We start from the raw sequence: 19,454 nt of genomic DNA on the forward strand, positions 1-19,454 counted from the left end.
TGGAAGCCTTTTGAGTTTGCCATCTTAGATCTTATTCTGACAGGGTCATAGTCAAAGTGGAAGTTCTCTCCTCCCTTCAGAGAAAGGTACCTCCTTCTTTGATGGCCCCGTTCTTTCCACTGGGATCTCACATTTAGAGATCATTCATTTAGGTCTTCTTTTTCCTTTTTTTTTTTTTTCCAGGGTGTCTTGGCTTTCCATGCCTAAAATACTCTCATGGGCTCTTCAGCCAGATCTGAATGCCTTAAGGGCTGATTCTGAGGCCAGAGTGCTATTTAGGACATTTGCCATTCTATGGGTCTGCTGTGTATCCCGCTTCCCATGATGGATCGTTCTCTCCCTTTTTGATATTATCAGCTGGTATTAGCAGACACTAGTCTTGTTTATGTGATCCCTTTGACTCTTAGACATATCAGTGTGATCAATTGTGAACTGAAATTGATCACTTGGACAAGTGAGATGGCATTGGTACATGCCAACTTGATGGGATTGTATTGGGATCCCCTGGCACGATTCTAACTCCACCATTTGGGGCAAGTCAGCTTGAGCATGTCCCAGATTGTACATCTCCTCCCTCTCTTATTCCCACTCTTATATTTAACAGGATCACTTTTCAGTTGAAATTTAAACACCTAAGAATAATTGTGTGTTAATTACAGAGTTCAACCAATAGTACTAGAACAAAACAAAGAAAAAATACTAAAATGGATAAAATATTACATTGTGCATCAATAGTCAGGACAAGAGCTGATCAAGTCATTGTTTCTCATAGTGTCCATTTCACTTCAACAGGTTTCCCTTTGGTGCTCAGTAAAAAAGCCAAATTCAAAAGGCCACAAACTGTATGCTTCTGTTTTATGAAATGTCCAGAATAGTGACAGGAAACAGATTAATAGTTATCAGGACCTAGATGAAGGTAAAATGAAGAATGCTAATGAACACATGTTCTTTCTGGGGTGATAAAAATAGCCTCAAATTAGATAATGATGATGGTTGAACAATTTTGTAAGTATACTAGAAATCATTGACTTGTACACATAAGATATTAAAAATAAACTAAAAATATGATGTAACAGAAATTTCATTCATGCACTTATGTATTTTTATAATTGGGCCATAAATTCCTCAAAAACATGTTTAACATTGCATTTTTAGTATGGTGCACTTCTCCTTACATAATAAGGTGGTTTAAAAAGTTCATGAACAATGAAATTAAAAGACGAGTTTATTTTGGTGTTGAAAATTCTGAAATACAAATGTTCATCATATGCATTTTTCATGCCCTTTTTGAAGACTTCTAATATGCATGGATTTAAAACATTTTTGTACCTAAGTAAACTTATCTCTTTTTTTAAGATTTATTTTACTTATTTGAAAGACAGAGTTAGAGAGGTAGAGACAGAGAGCGAGGTCTTCCATCCGCCAGTTCACTCTCCAGATGGCTGCAATGGCCGGAGCTGCACTGATCCGAAGCCAGGAACCAGGAGCTTCCTCTGGGTCTCCTACGTGGATGCAGGGGCCCACGGACTTGGGCCATCCTCCACTGCTATCCCAGGCCATAGCAGAGAGCTGGATCAGAAGAGGAACAGCCGGGACTAGAACCAGCACCTATATGGGATGCCGGTGCCTCAGACCCGGGCTTCAACCTGCTGTGCCACAGTACCAGCCCGTAAACTTATCTCTTAATTCCATTTTCTATGAACTTTTTGAAGTCCCCACAAATAAAGTTGATGAAAATGTCTGCTGATACCTTTGGGAAGGTATTCTCATAAATTGAAATCGTAGAGACTCAAATCTACAGAGACACAGGGCTAATTGTTGAGATATCTCTGACAATCTAATAAATCTCCCCTGGCCAATTTCTGAATAAACTGAAAAACAAAGGAGTAGCAATAATGTATCATCTTGATTTTTGTTAAAGGTAAATTTCAGGAAGTGGCAGAAGGCTATTATAGAATGTCATTTGAGAAAAGAGATGAATAGAAAAATAGGAAACTGTTTCCAAGTCTTCTCTTGTTAAGAAAATGAAAGATGTCCTGTGATAGACATTGGATGTCATCGTGTGACAGGAGTATTGTTTGGAAATTTGTGGTAGGCCTTTCTTTCCGGTCAGTTTTGATTATAACAGAGTCTCCCTCCCATTGCATAGTAAACATTATGGAACCAATAAAATGAGCGTAAAAATTTGTGAGTCGATCAATCTATGTTTGCTTTTCAGTATGTCCTGGATCATAAAAAGCCGTGGCAACCAAGGTTTTGATACTGGGATTAGTAATGCTCAAATGCAGCATGATCAAATAGGTATAACAAGGATATGGTCCAAGTCTGATGACATTGCCTTCACTCCAGCGAAAGCATCCAAGAAACAGATGAAGCAAAACACTTCTAATCTCAGAAATCCATTTCTCAACTGACAATAGATTATCCCAAATCACCAGTCCATAAAAGCAAGTAGCAAATAAAAGTTTTAACTGTAGTCCTGTTTCAATTTTCATTGAAACAAACATTTACATAATTCTGTTTTATATAAGTCTCTGTTCCACTCTATCAAGAGTTTCATTCATACATTTATTCAAGAAATAATTATTGATAGTCTCCTAAGCACAGTGATACCCAGGAATAAATTGGAATCAAATTGGAGACCTGGTCTTTGTGCCACTTACATTCCAGAGAAGACTATCATTTAAAATTTACTTAAATAAATATATAATATGAAAGTATTTTGGGTGCTAAGGAGGTAAATCATAAGGAGCTACAGGGACAATTTAGATCTGAGTTCATAGAAGTGTGCATAGAAAAACTATTAGTTTAGCAAAAAATATACATTTTAATTGTAGCCATTCTTATGGATATGTATTGGTATCTCATCATAGTTTTAAATTAAATTTCTTTGATGAATAACAATAGTGAATATTTTCCATGTGCTCACTGGGCATTCCTTTCTCTTTTTCAGTGAAGCATCCTATCCTTAGCCTATTTTTATTATATTCATCTTTTTATTGACTTGTGGAAGTTCTTTAAATAATATATAAACTGGTCTTTTCCCTTGTCATATATGTATATATATGCAATAAAAATTTTCATGTATGACTTGAATTTTCATTTTAAATGCCTGTTTTGTGGGTTGAAAGTTTTAATTTTAAAAAAAGGTTATTCTCATTTTTTTCTTTACAGACAGTGCCTGTAATTTTCTAATGAATCTTTGTCAATCAGGATTGGAAAGATTTTTCTCCTATGCTAAATTCCAGAACTTTATAGAGTTTATGGTTCTAGTTCTTAACATTTAAGTCTATGATCTATTTTTAGGTGATTGGTCTGTATGATGTAAAAGAAGGGCTGAGAGTCATTCTTTTACCATATCTGTAACCAGTGTTCCAGCATCATTTATAAAAAATGACAATGCTTTTCCTATTAAGGTACCTTAACAACTTTATTGAAAATCAATTGACAAGATATATATGAGTCTATCTCTGGTCTATTTATTCTCTTCCAATGATCTGCATGTCTGTCCCTACACAACTACCACACTCTCTTGACTATTCTAGTTTTCATGTAAATGTGGAAATCAGGTAATATAAGTCCTCCATTTTTATTATTTTTTTGTCAAAATTAGTTTAGCCGTGCATTTCCATATAAAGTTCAGAATCAGCTTGTCATTCTCTATAAAAGCCTGCAGGTGTTTTGATTGAAATTGCATTGACTCAATCAAACTGGGTAGCACTGGCACTTTAAAATATCAAGTCTTCCAATTCAAACCTCTGCAATTATTTAAATATTCTCGAAATTCTCTCAGTAATGTTTCATGGTGTTAAATAAAATGGTTTGTACATTTTATTTATCTGAGATGCAAGGACACACGGAGACAGACAGACCTCCCATCTGCTGGCTCACTCCCCGCATGCCTGCAATGACTGTGGCTTGGCTAGATCAAAAGTGGGACCCAAAAATTCTATCTAGGGCTCCAAAGTAGGTGGCCAGACCCAGCTATTTGAACAATCACCTGATGCACATTAACAGCCAGGAATTCAAACACAGGCACTCCAATAAAGGGATATGGGCATCTCAATGGGCATCTTAACTGCTAGGGCAAATTCCCATCTCAATTTTGCACATATTTCAACAAATTTACCTATAAGCATTTCTTATCATTAGATGATGCTGTAAAAGATATTTTAATATAATTTCCAACTATTTTAATATATGCTTTATTATATACTGTGTATATATTTTACTGCTACTATATAATGCAACTGACTTATGGAGTTTGAGCCTGTACCTTGTAACACTTCTAAATTTATTTTTAACTTCCATTAATAATTACAGTCCACCTTTTTCTTATCTCTGCACTGACTCAAACTTCTAGTACAATGTTGAAAAGAAGTGAGTACAGACATCTTTGCCTTCTAATCTCAGGGTGAATGTGCTCAGTTTTCACCACTGTATATGATATGCTAGCTACAGAGCTAATATAAATTCATTATACAAGTTGAGGAAATATTCTTCTACTGCTGGTTTATTGAGATTCTGCTGCTGCTAATATTTTGAAGAAGTATTAACTTTTGTCAAATCATGTTTCTGCATATGCTGAGAAAATCTTATCAATTTTCTCTTTTATTTTGCTTAGATAGACTCCATTGGTTTACCCTATGATGATGGTGATCTTCGTGTAAAAGTCTGAAAGCAACACAAAGCATCTCAAAGCAAGAGGAAAAGTGTGGAGAGTAGTTGACATGGTGGCTGAGAAAGCAGAGAGATTAGCTGGTCCAAAACACAGGCTTTTATAGCAACCTTCTTGCAGCTGACATAGCAGTTGAGATGTCACTTGGAAAAACTGCACCCATTACGAGAACCCAGGATTGAGTTCTAGCCACACTCCCAATCCAGTTCCAAATGCTTGTTGATGCACATCCTGAGAGACAAAAGGTGACAGCTACAGTGTTCTGTCCCTACCAACCATGTGGGATATTTGGATTGAGTTCCTAGCTCTTGAATTCAACCTAGCCCCCAACCTTAGCCATTGTGGGCATTTTATGGAATGAATTAGCAGAAGGGAGCGCTCTCTCTCTCTCTCTCTCTCTCTCTCCCCCACTCTCTCTCTCGATCTTGCTCTTTCTCACTGTGTATGTGAGAGAGAGACAGAGACAGAGACTGTCTCTGCCTTTCAAATAAACAAAAATTAAATTAAAAATTTACAACAGGGGCCAGTGCTGTGGCATAGCAGGTAAAGCCACCACCTGCAGTGCTGGCATCCCATATAGGTGCCAATTCGAGTCCCATCTACTCCATTTCTGATCCAGCTCTCTGCTATGGCCTGGGAAAGCAGTAAAAGATGGACCAAGTCCATGAGCCCCTACACCCGCATGGGAGACCTAGAGGAAGCTCCTGACTCCTGGCTTCGGATCAGTCCAGCTCCACCCGTTGCAGCCATTTGGGGAGTGAACCAGCAGATAGAAGACCTCTGTCTCTCTCCCCCTCTCTCCCTCTGCCTCTGCCTCTCTATAACTCTGCCTTTCAAATAAATAAATAAATAAATAATCTTTTAAAAAACTTACAATAGCCCTCTTGTGAGTACAACCATCGGAGGGCACACTCCTAGTGACTTAAGGACCTCTCATGGGTCCCAGCTCCTTAATGCTGAAATTGGATTAATTTTCCACCTTTTTAATGTCATTAACTTAGGGTTTAAATCTGCATGAGTTCTGAAGCCAAATCATATTCAGGCTATGTCAGGGATGTTGGTCTGTATTCTATTTCTTTTTGCTGATTCTTATAACAGTGTAATGCTATACCTACATATTTTCTGGATGAATTTGTGTAAGATTTGACAGTGCAACTACTTGGACCTGGAGTTTTTTGAAAGGAAGTTAAATCCACATTCTTTGGTAAATTTAGAGATATTCATATTTTATAGCTATATGACTTTTTGCTAATTTGTGTCATTGAAGTATTTTTTCAACATAAAAAATTTTAATGTCCTAGTAAAATGTTTTTGCAATATATCCTTACTATCCTTTAATAACACAAGGGTCTGTACTGCTATTCTCTCTTTTTTCTTCACATTGGTCATTTGTACCCTTTCTTTTATTTGATCAGTCTATTTAGAGTTTTGTTAATTTTATGAATCTGTTCAACAAAAAAAATTGTGTGTAGTCTTATTGTTATTTTTATATAATTGCTTTGTTTTCTATTTAATCAATTTCTGGCTTTATTTTTATTATTTCCTTTTTGCAGGATAATGTGGGTTCAATTGGATCTCTTTTTAGCTTCTTGAGGAAGAAATTTAGATCATTGATTTTAGACATTTCCTTTCCTAGAGAGCTATTCATTACTCTTTAGTTCTATCTTATCCGGAATCCAAAATGTGTATAAATTGAGTTTTCACTACATTTAATTCAAAATATTTTCTTATTTTTAAATTTTTAACATAAACATAAAAATTGCATGTGTTTACATAGTAAAATGTGATGTTTCAAAAATATGTGTGCACTGTCTAATGTCCAATCAATGTTAATACAAATATATATATAATCAAACATTTTACATTTCTTCCTGAAGGAAACATTTAATCTCCTATCTTCCAGGTGTTTTGCCATACAGAAACACATAGTACATTAATATTATCTATCATCAACCTACTGTCCAATAGAGTAAGAACTATGTTTTCATCGCTAACTAATCTTACTACTCATTTTTTGAGAAGGCTTTTATTTAATGAATACAAATTTCATAGATATAGCTTTAGGAATATAGTGGATCTTCCCCCTATACCTGCCCTGCCACCCCCACTCCATCCCATCTTCTACTCCCTCTCTCATCCCATTCTTCAAGATTCATTTCTAATTAACTTTATATACAGAATACCAACTCTATACTAAGTAAAGATTTCAATAATTCACACCCAAACACACAGACACAAAGTATAAAGTACTGTTTGAGAACAAGTTTTACAGTTAATTCTCATAGTACAACTCATTAAGGACAGAGGTCCTACCTGAGGAGTAAGTACATAGTGACTCCTATTGTTGATTTAACAATTAACACTCTTATTTATTATGCCAGTGATCACCAGAGGCTCTTGACATGAGCTGGAACCCTTTTGAGTCCACAGCTCCATCATCTTACTACTCATTAATCAATTTCTCCCACCATCCCCAGATTCTGGTAACCATTATTATACTATTAACATCTATGTGGTAAATTTTTTAGACTTCATGAGTGAGAACATGCAATACTTGTCTTACTTTACTTAATTTTACTTGCCTTATTTTACTTAACATAGTGACCTCAAGTTCCATCCATGTTGTTGCAAGTGACAAGAGCTTTTCCTCTTTTATGTGAGTATAAGTGCCGCATTGTCTTAATCCATTCATCAGCAGATGGACACTTAGATTGCTTTTATTTCTTAGCTATCATGAATGCTGCTGCCATAAACACAGAAGTACAGATGTCTCTTCAACAGACTGATTTCATTTCTGTTCTATATACACCCAGTAATAGGATTGCTTAAACATATGGTAGCTCCATTTTTAGATTTTTTTAAGGACTCTCCATATTGTTTCCAACAATGGCTACTCTAATTTACATCCCCACCAATAATTGCAAGGTTTCCTTTTTTCACATCCTCATCAGAATTATTATCTTTTATCTTTCTGGTGATGGTCAGTCTGGCCTGTCTTGAAATATGCCATTGTGATTTTGATTTACATTCCCTGATAGTGATGCTGAGAATTCTTTTCCTGTATTCATTGGCTATTTGTATGTCTTTCTTTAAGAAATGTCTGTTAAAATTTACTGTCCATTTTAAATTGAATTATTTGCTTTTCTGCAATTGAGTTGCTTCAATGTCTTATATATTGTGTTTATTAACTTTTTAAAAAAAGATTTATTTCTTTATTTGAAAATCAGAGTTACAGAAAGAGAGATAGACACAGAAAGATATATTTCCATCTACTGGTTCACCCCCCAGATGGCCACAACAGCTGGGACTTGGTCAGCCTGAAGCCAGAAACCAGAAGCCAGGAACTTCTTCCAGGTCTCCCATGTGGGTGGCAGGGGCCCAAGCACTTGAGCCCTCCTTCGCTGCTTTTCCTAGACCATTAACAATGAACTGGATGGGAAATGGAGCAGCTGGTACTCAAATTGGCACCCATTTGGTATGTCAGTCTCAGAGACAGCAGCAGCTTTAACCACTACACCACAATGCTAGCCCCTCTGTTTTATTAATTCTTTGTCAGATATATAACTTGGAAATATTTTCTCCCATTCTGCTGGCTGGTTATTGACTGCTGTAGGCTTCCTTTGCTCTGCAGAAGCTCTTTAGTTTGATGAGATCTTATTGTTTTTATTGTGTGTGCTTTTAGGTTCTGATCCAAATAATCTTTACTCATTCCAAGGTCCTAAAGTGTCTCATCTATATTTTCTTCTAGTAGTTTCAAAATTTTAGGTCTTGTATTCAAGTTTTTAATCCATTTTAAGTTAACTTTTGTACATGGAGTGAGATATGAGTGTACCTCCTTTCTACAACATGTGCAAATGTAATTTTCCCAGTGCCATTTATTAAAGACTATCCCTTCTCTAATACATGTTCTTTGCAACTTTGTCAAAGATAAGTTGGCTATACATGCATGAGGTTACATCTAGGATCTCTATCCTGTTGCATTGGTCTATGTAAATTTTTATGCTAGTATTCTCTGTTTTAACTAATGCAGCTTTTTAATATATCTTATTTTTAAATCTTTATTATTATTAATAATTAATATTAATTAAAGAGAATAGATTTCATATTTTAATAGGTACAGTTCTAAGAAAATAACCATATTTTTCAAACTTCCCCTCTCCCTCCCTCAAAAATAATATAGTATAGTGCTTCCTGCTTTGTTCTTCTTGCTCAATATTTCTTTAGCTATTCAGGTTCTTTTGTGGTTCCAACAAATTTTAGTAGTATTTTTCTAGTTTTTTAAAGAATCCTATTGAAATTTTAATAAGCATTGAATTGATTCTGCAATTAACTTTGCACAATATCAACAATATTGATTCTTCCAATCCATGAACATGAGATATTTTTCCATTTCTTGTGTCTTCTTTATTTCACCAATGTTTCTTTCTGGTATATATTGATTTATAAATATATCTATATACATACAGTATATTTTACTTATTTGTGAGACAGAAAAACAGAGAAAGAATGACATAGAGACAGGGTTAGAGTGCCCCCATTCGCTGATTCACTGTCCACACTGCTGTGGCTGGTGGGAGCCAGAACTCAGTTCAGGTTTCCCATGTGAATGACAGAAACTCAATTACTTGGTCCATTACCTAACTAGTTCTCAGGTCTGCATTAGCTGGAAGGTGGAGTCCAGAGCTAGATCCAGCATCAAACACAGGTACTTTGATGTGGGACATAGGCACCTTAACCACTAGGCTAACCACCTGTTCCCTTGTTTTGGCATTGAAAGAACAATAGACCTTATAGGGTTGTATTTAAATCTAACATTACTAAGGTGCTACAATCCAAGACCCTATAACATATTCAAGCACATAAGATATTTAAAAGTAGCTCACATTTATCTTGCTTAGCCTGGACAAGAAAAAAATAAGTTATCTTTATTTTACAGTTATCGTTGTAGAAATTGTCACCTCTTTGGTTAAGCTTATTCTTAGGTACTTATTTTTGTAGCTATTGCAAACAATTGTCTTCTTGATTTTTTTCGGATAATTTGCTATTGGTATACAGCAATGCTACTGATTTTTTTAAATTATGAATCCCATGAAGTTGATGAATTTGTTTATTCTTATACCTTCTATGTGGAGTCTGAGGTTTTCTGTATAGGTCATGTCATTTGCAACACTAACATTTCAACTTTGTACTTTCCAATTTGGATGCCCTTTATTTCTTTCTCTTGCCTAATTTCTCTGGCTGATACTCCTAGTACTATTTTGAGCAAAAGTGGTAAAAGTGGGCATCCTGTGTTCCAAATCTTGAGAGAAAACCATGAGATTTTCCCTACTCTGTACAATGTTAGCTACTGTCTTATTCTATATGGACTTCATTCTGTTAAGTCATGTTCTATCTATATATAATTTGTTCAGAGTCTGTGTCAAGAAGGGATGTTGAGTGTTACCAAATGCCTTTATGTATCTATTGAAATTAGGCTATCCTTCATTCTGTTATTAGGGTATATCACAATTACTAACTTTTTTATTTGTTGAATCATCTTTGCATCCCTGGGATGAATCCCACTTGATCAGGGTGAATAAAATTCTTAATGAGTGGCTGAGTTCAGTTCTATAGTATTTTTTGAGAATTTTTGTATCTAAGTCCATCAAAAAAATACAATGGACCCTAGCTTTCTTTTATTGAATTTTTGCATCTTAGCTCATCAAATCCATTAGATTCTAGAACCCATTAGATCCTAATTCTTTTATTGTTGTATCCTTGTCTGGTTTTACTATCAAGGTAATTCTGGTCTAATAGAATGAGTAAGAAAAAATACTCCCTCTTCTATTTTTGAGATAATTTAAGGAGAATTGATGTTAATTCTACTTTAAATGTTTGGTAGCTTTCAGCAATTAAGCCATCTGGTCCTAGGTTTTTCTTTACTGGGAGACTTAATTACTGATTCAATCTTGCTACTCATTTTAAGTCTGTTTAGGTATATTATTTCTTGGTGACTCCAGGAATTTATCTAATTCTCAGTTATGAAATTTGTTATTGCATAATTTTTCATATTAATCTCTGAAAATCCTCTGTATTTCTGTGTTGTCAGTTGTAGTGCCCCATTTTAGTGTCTAATTTTATGTGTTTGAATCTTCTCTTCTTTGCTTAGTCAAGATAAGTTCTTTTTTTAAAAGATTTATTTATTTACTTATTTGAGAAGTAGAGTTACAGACAATGAGAGGGAGAGACAGAGAAAAAGGTATCCATCTACTGGTTCACTCCCCAAATGGCTGCAACGGCAGGAGCTGCACCAAACCAAAGCCAGGAGCCAGGTGCTTCTTCCCAGTCTCCCACATGGGTGCAGGAGCCCAAGGACTTGGGCCATCTTTTACTGCTTTCCCAGGCTACAGCAGAGAGCTGAACCGGAAGAGGAGCAGCGGGATGAGACTCAGTACCAATATGAGATGCTGGCACCACAGGCAGAGAATTAACCTACTGCGCCATGGAGCCAGCCCCATGGCTGGCCAGTTTTGTTTCATTGATATTTTTGTATTATTTTTCTAGTCTCTCTCATTTATTTGTGCTCTGAGTTTTATAATTGCTTTTTTCTCCTCATTTGGATTTGATTTACACTTGTTCTTCTAGTTCTTAGAGGTTCAGGAATAAGCTGTTATTTTATCGCTTTCTGCTTTTTTGTTGTAGGAATTGATTGCTATAATGTCCCTGTTAGTACTGCTTTTGCTCTGACCCATAGATTTTGACATGTCATGTTTCCATTTTCATTCAGGAACACCTTAAATTTACTCCTTAATTTCTTCCTTGACCCACTGGCTGTTCAGGAGTAAGATGTGCAATTTCCATATGTTTGTGTACTTTCCAAATTTATCTTATTATTGATTTCTACTCTTACTGCATGTGATCAGAGAAGATACTCAACATGATTTCTATTTTTTTTTAACTGAGCTGAAATTTGTTTTATGACCTACCATATGTTCTATCTGGAGAATTTTCCATGTGCCATTGAGAAGAATGTATATTCTGTAGCTTTTGGATGCCATATTCTATAGATGTTTATTAGGTCTAATTGACCTACAGTGCAGTTTCACTCTGCTGTTTCTTTGGTTATCTGTCTGAATGATCTTTCCATTTCTGAAACTGAAGTATTAGAGTTCCCTATTATTACTGTATTGGAATCTTTTTATTTCATCTCTTAATATTTGCTTCATTTATTTAGATACTTTGTTAATTGGTGCATATATATATTTATAATTGTTATTTCCTGTTACCATATTGAATACTTTAACCTTTATATAATGACCTTCCTTGTCTCCTTTTACTGTTTTGGATTTAAAATCTATTTTATCTGATGCAAATGTAACTACTCCTGCTTTCTTTCTTTCTTTCTTTCTTTTTTTTTTTTTTTTTTTTTTTTGTAAAGATATACTTACTTGAAGTGCAGAGTTACACACACACACACACACAGGCAGGGCTGGAGGAGAGAGAGAAAGAGAGAGAGAGAGAGAGAGAGGGAATATTCCATCTGCTGGTTCATTTTTCAAATGGCCACAATGACCAGAGCTGGGTCAATCTGAAGCCACAACCCAGGAGCTTCTTACAGGTCTCCCAAGTGAGTGCAGGGACCCAATTAGTTGAGTCATTATCCACTGTTTCCCAGGCATATTAACAGGGAGCTGGATCAGAAGTGGAGCAGCTGGGTCTCAAATCAGCGTTCATAAGGGATGCTGGTGCCACACGTAGTGGCTTTACCCACTATGCCATAGTGCTGGCCCTGTCAACTGTAGTTTTTGAAGCTTACAAAAAAGTATTCTGGGGGCCAGTGCTGTGGTACAGCAGGTTAAGCTTACAGTGCTGGCATCCCAATACAACACTGGTTCCTACCCTGGCTGTTCCACTTCAATCCAGCTCCCTGCTAATGTACCTGGGAAAGCAGTGGAAAATAGTGCAAGTTCTTGGACCCCTGCACTCATATGAGAGACCCAGATGAAATTCCTGGCTCCTGACTCCTGGCTTTTGCCTGGCTCAGCCTTCACCATTGTGGTCATTTAGGGAGTGAATCAGCAGACAGAAGATATCTCTTTCTCTCTCTCTCTCTCTCTCTCTCTCTCCCCCCCAACTCTGCCTTTCAAATAAATAAATATTTTTTAAAAATTATGATTAAAATAAGATATTTTGAATTGATAACAAATTGGCATGGATTAAAAAGAAACAAAAAGAAGGCCAGCATTGTGGCATAATAGGTTGGGTTGCAGCCAGAGATACTGGCATGCCTTATGGGCACCGATTGGAGTCCTGGCTGCTCCATTTCCAATCCAGTTCCCTGCTAATAGCTTGGGAAAACAGTAGAAGACAGCCCTCCACCTATGTGAGAATCTTGGAGGGAACTCCTGGCTCCTGGCTTCAGCCTGGCCCAACCCTGGCCATTGGACCATTTGGGGAGTAAACCAGCAGATGGAAGATCACTCTCTCTCTCTCTCTCTCTCTCTCTACACCTCTTTTGGTGTAACTCTGATTTTCAAATAAATAAATACTTTTTAAAAAAGAAAAAGATATATAAAACAGATAAGAAATAGTAACAAGGAACTCTGCACTTGCACTCCATTCTTGTTTTGCTATTTCAATTTCATACTAAATATATGAATGGTTTACACACCATGTTTACAATATTAGAAATTTCTTAATTTGAATAATTAATCTATCTTTAAATATTTATTTATTTGAAAGGCAGTCACAGAGCAACTAGAAAGGGGAAGAGGGGGGGACCTTCATTCTATGGTTCATTCCCCAAATGTCCACAACAGCGAGTGCTGGACCAGACCAAAACCAGGAGCCTGAAACTTCTTCCAGGTCTCACATATGAATGTCAGGAACCCATGTGGGCCGGCACTTTGGCTCAATAGGCTAATCCTCTGCCGTGCGGCGCCCACACACCGGGTTCTAGTCCCTGTTGGGGCGCCAGATTCTGTCCTGGTTGCCCCTCTTCCAGGCCAGCTCTCTGCTGTGGCCCGGGAGTGCAGTGGAGGATGGCCCAAATGCTTGGGCCCTGCACCGCATGGGAGACCAGGAGAAGCACCTGGCTCCTGCCTTCGGATCAGTGTGGCGCGCCAGCCGCAGCGGCCATTGGAGGGTGAACCAACAGCAAAGGAAGACCTTTCTCTCTGTCTCTCTCTCACTGTCCACTCCGCCTGTCGGGAAAAAAAAAAAAAAAAAAAAAAGGAACCCATGTGCTTGGGCCATCTTCTTCTGCCTACTTGTCTGGTAACGATAAATTATTAGTTTTTTTCTGTCTGGTAATATCTTTACCTCTCCCATATATATAAAGGTTAGCTTCATTGGGTACAATATTCTCAACAAGTAGTTTCCCTCATTACTGTGGAAGTCTTCACCCACTTCCTTCGAGCCTATAAAGTCTTTGCTGAAAAGCCTACACTCAGGTGAATTAGGACCACCTTATGTTTTATTGTTTCCTCTCTCTTTCAACACTGAGAATGCTGTCTTTATCTTTAACCTTAGAGAGCTAGATTATAATATGTCTTGAGGTAGACTTGTGTTGAATCTGACTGGTGACCTGTGACCTTCCTGTATCTGGAGAGTTGCATCTTTCTTTAGGATTGAGAAATTTTCTGTTATTATCTCTTGGAATATGCTTTCTACCCTTTGGTATTATCAAGCCCCTTTTGAACTCCAATAATTCGGATATTTACTGTTTCATGCTAGATCAAACTTTCTGTAAGATTTCTTCATTTTTTTTCTTTTTTTCTCCTCCAACTGTGTATTTTTAAATAACCTGTCTTCAAGTTTAGTGATTCTTTCTTCTAAGCAGTGTGTTTATTTTCGCTAAACCTGTGAACACTTCTGCTAATTCAAGGTTTCCCATAGGTCTAGTGTTTTCATTGTTTCAGTATAAAATATGTTAATTTTGAAAAGCAAGCTCAGATTTGCTCTAAATATGCAGTTGGTTTGTTGTTCAGAATGAGCTGAAGAAATACCTAAAAAGGGATATTGGTCCCTAACAAGTCTTTTCTTGGGACTGCAGTAGACCTAGATGTCACCAATGCCACAATCTAGTTCATACCCAGAAGCCACAGCCCACTGAGACCACCACAGCCTGGGTGGTGGTGGCACACAGCACTGCAGTAGCCTACCCTGCGGTACTGTCTGCTGCTGAGTGAATCAGGTGCTGGATCTCATATCAGCTGGCCAGTTCTGAGATCCAAAACAGGGTCCCAAGTTCCCTCTCCTACCCTACACCCCAACACCTGTCAGAGATTGAAGGAAGTATGATGGAACTGGTTCCATTGCTTCTTGGCTATGGAGGGTCCAGATATTCAGTCTGCAGGAAAAAAAAAGTCTGGGAACAAGGGCCAAGGAACTTTGTCAAACTCTGCATTTTACCATGCTGCACCTGCCCCAAGTATTCAAGTCTAAGGACTGGACTTAATTCCATTCCCTCTTTTAAGTGGGAGGGAAAGCATCTCTCTTCATGCTGTGCTACTTGGAGCTAGGGTGGATATGACACAATGAATTCTTTCTTGCTTGCTTTCTTCAATGGAACTTTTCTTAAAGTTACACTAAAATGAGCCACTGTGGTCTTTCTGGCTTCCATATATCTTATGAAGGTAACTTGGGATGTGGATAGTTGTTCAAATTGGTGTCTCTGTCAGGTTTTGGTCACCTGAACATTATATTTGGCTGTCATCTTACTCCATCATTCAAATTCAAAATATTTTCTAATCCTGCTTTTGATTTCTTGTTTGACCTTTCAGTTACTTAGAATTATGTTACTTTTAAATACTTGTGGATTTTTCAAATATCTTTGTATTATTGATCTCTAGATTCATTGCAGCGAGACAGCATAATTTGTATTATTTCAAATCTTTTAAATATATTGACATTCACTATATATGGACCAAAATATAGTCTAATTTGATAGATATTTTATATGTACTTGAAGAAAATGTGCATTCTGTCACTGACGGCTATGATATTCTATCAATGTCAACTAGGTCAAATTAGTTGATAGTGTCATTCAAGTTTTTCTGTCCTCTGGCTGTTTTATCAATAACTAAGGGAGGAGTGTTAAAATATCCAGATATATCTTTCATTTCTGTCAGTTTCCTTCAAATATTCTGAAGTCATGTTACTAAACTCTATAAGCTGAGGTCTTCCAGAAAGCAGACATGGAGACATATTAGATGTACAAACAACTTAATGGTAGAGATACTTGCTAAAGATGAAGGAGAGTGACCAGGAAAAGACATAGAAAGCCTTTAGATCATGAGACAAATTGACAAATATAATGGAGAAGGAGGAAGGAGGAGGATTACATAGAAAAAGCTTTGAACAGCTATACAATGCTGAGAAAGGTTCAGCCGTACTGATAAGGGAACCATTAATCCAAAGTCTCCTATTGAGGTAACCCCATAGCTCACAGTAATGTGGCTTAAATTGAAACCATGCTCTACCGTGCTCAGTCATTGTTTTGAAGCTGCTCCAGAAAGCATGATCTCAGTGCGAGTACAGAACTGGATTCCAAGGGTTCTACCAGCTCAGGCCCACAGGCTAATGCAAAAAGACATCTAAGCACTGTATTTACATGTCACCATAAACATACATGTTTTCTTTTTGAAGTGATCATTTATCATTATGAAATTGTAATTTTCATCTCTGATAACAATCATTGTCCTGAAGTCTCCTACTTTGATACTAAGATAGCCACACCAGCTTTGTTATCAATTCTCACTTAGTAAATCTTTTTCCAAACTTTTATTTTTAACCTACTCCATATGTGTTTCTTGTAAACAGCATACTTTTATGTCTTGGAATTCTACTCATTCTGACCATCTCTGTCTTCTTTATAATATTTAGGCTATATACACTGAATTTTATTATGATGATGATTGGATTTAAATCCATCATCTTAGTTGGTCTTCTATTTAACCAATCTGCTCTTCTTGTTTTTTCTTTGTTTTTTTTTTTTTGCTTTCTTTAGGGTTGACATTTTTATACTGTATTTCCTCTATTGAATTATTCAATATATTTCTGTGTTTTATGTTTCCAGTGGTTTCTGCAGGGTTTGCAATTATTCTTTACTTATCACACTCTACCTTGAACTTAACCACACTCTACCTTGAAATAACAATTTACATAAGACCATTAAAATAGTTTATTGCCATTTTTCTTCTCCATACATCATGTTGTTGTTGTCATACATTTTTTTTTTTTGACAGGCAGAGTGGACAGTGAGAGAGAGAGAGACAGAGAGAAAGGTCTTCCTTTGCCGTTGGTTCACCCTCCAATGGCCGCCGCGGCCGGCGCGCTGCAGCCGGCGCACGGCGCTGATCCAATGGCAGGAGCCAGGAGCCAGGTGCTTTTCCTGGTCTCCTATGGGGTGCAGGGCCCAAGCACCTGGGCCATCCTCCACTGCACTCCCTGGCCACAGCAGAGAGCTGGCCTGGAAGAGGGGCAACCGGGGCAGAATCCGGCGCCCCAACCGGGACTAGAACCCGGTGTACCGGCGCCGCTAGGTGGAGGATTAGCCTAGTGAGCCGCGGCGCCGGCCCCATTTTATTGACATACATTATAAATCTCTCAACACATTGCTATCACTTCTGCTTTAATGATTAATTATTTAATATAATGAAAAATGAAGAAAGTATATTTATGCATTGATTTAAATCATATACAAGGGGCTAGCACTGTGGTAAAGCTGCTGCCTGCAGAGCCGGCATTCCATATGGGAGCCAGTTTGAGACCCGGCTGCTTCATTTCTGATCCAGCTCTCTGCTATGGCCTGGGAAAGCAGTAGAAGATGACCCAAGTCCTTGGGCCCCTAAATCTTCGTGGGAGACTTAGAGGAAGTGAACCAGCAGATGAAAGACTTCTCTCTCTCTGCCTCTGCCTCTCTGTAACTCTGCCTTTCAAATAAATAAATAAAATATTTTTAATTAATAAATAAATAAATCATATACAAAGCTATTTGAAATGCTGATGGAAGTTGGAAATAAAAGATAATTTTATTTTGGTATAAAATAATTTTGAAATCCATGCATATGAGATGTCTTTTTAAGAGATCATAGAAAATGTATATTGCAAAAAAAAAAAAAAACTAAATTTCAGAAGTAATGTCTTTAATCTTTTGTGTAGATCCATGTTTCCAACTATCATAATTTTCCTTCAATAGGAAAGTTTTGTCTTACATTTCTTATAATGTAAGTCTTCTATCAATAAATGTTCTCAACTATTGTTCCACTGAAAAACCTTTTATTTTTTGAAAAATATATTTGATCTTCACAGAATTCTAAATTGAAAGGGTATTTTTTGCCATGGTTATCATTCTTTTTTTTCTGATTTGCATTGCTTCTCATAAGAAATTGGCATTTATTTTTCTCCTTATCCATCTACATATGTAATATATCATTTTATCTGTCATTGTCTATTAAATTTCAACTTCTGTGTCATTTGAGTCTATTTTATTTTTTCTCATGTTTATAGATGATATTTTCCTAGTATTTTGCATTTCCACTAATTTCTGGTTGCATATTAAATATTGTGAATCTCACATTGTTGAATGCCTGAGTTTTTAAAATCTTCTTTAAAGAGTTTTGATATTTGTTTCAACACTTTTTGTATATCAGTTTGATCTGTTCACTGTTTCTTTTATGGTTTTGTTGGGGGAAATACAGAATACCTTTAATAGGACTGATTTAGCTCAACTACAAAGACATGGTCTTCTGGGAATGATATACAATACTTTGAGTACTCAGTAAGAACTCATCACTGTCTTATTGGAATTCAGACATCTCTCACATGAACTCTCGGCCCACATGAACTCTGGAAACTGTTTGAATTATAACTTCTTGATAATTGTTCTTTGCCTATTCTAATGATCTCATGATCACAGTACAGATCATTTGCTCAGCAAAGTGTCAGGAAGACCCTGTGATGATTTATTTATCTCCTTTTTAATGTGACTACTTGCCCTATGCTTCTCTGCCCTAAAAATTCCAATTGCCTCACCCTGTCTGAAACTGTGTTTCTATCTCCTCAATTCAGCATGACCACCTTGGTCTGCTCAAGTTTCTCCTCCCTGCATCAAAGCCTGGAAAATTCCTCAGACAAAAAGATTAGAGCCTGAAAATCACCTCATTTGTTCTATCTGGAATCATGATCTTACACTGTTTGCTTACCAATGCATAAAAATGGTGATCTTATTTACTTTCCCAATGTAAGCATATAGGACAGTAAGTTATATACCCAAAACTCTGTCATGTACTGAAAAGGAAATATCATTAGGGAATTTTGAGCAAGAAAGTGATGTGATACCATAAATCATAGTTCTTCTCCTTCAAGTATTTACACAATAGTGGCAGAGACAGATACCATTTCAGTTAATACAAGAAAAGACTACATTAAAGGCACAATAGATGTGCAAACAATACATTTTGGACTCTGCTAAACCATCTATGTGCTTATTCCTTAATTGCCTGTGTGTGACAACCTTATCAACTCTCAGATTGTAGGCTTCTCAGTCCTTCAATCTTTAGAATGAATGTATTCCCTATGCAACAGATAAAGGGTTAATAACCAGAATCTACAAAGAGATCAAGAAACTCCACAAAAACAAAACAAACAACCCACTTAAGAGATGGGCCAAGGACCTCAATAGACATTTTTCAAAAGAGGAAATCCAAATGGCCAATAGGCACATGAAAAAATGTTCAAGGTCATTAGCAATCAGGGAAATGCAAATCAAAACCACAATGAGGTTTCACCTCAA

Source organism: Oryctolagus cuniculus, chromosome 18, assembly GCF_051225735.1.
Source record: "Oryctolagus cuniculus isolate XC-2025 breed Fujian yellow rabbit chromosome 18, ASM5122573v1, whole genome shotgun sequence".
Taxonomy (NCBI): domain Eukaryota; kingdom Metazoa; phylum Chordata; class Mammalia; order Lagomorpha; family Leporidae; genus Oryctolagus; species Oryctolagus cuniculus.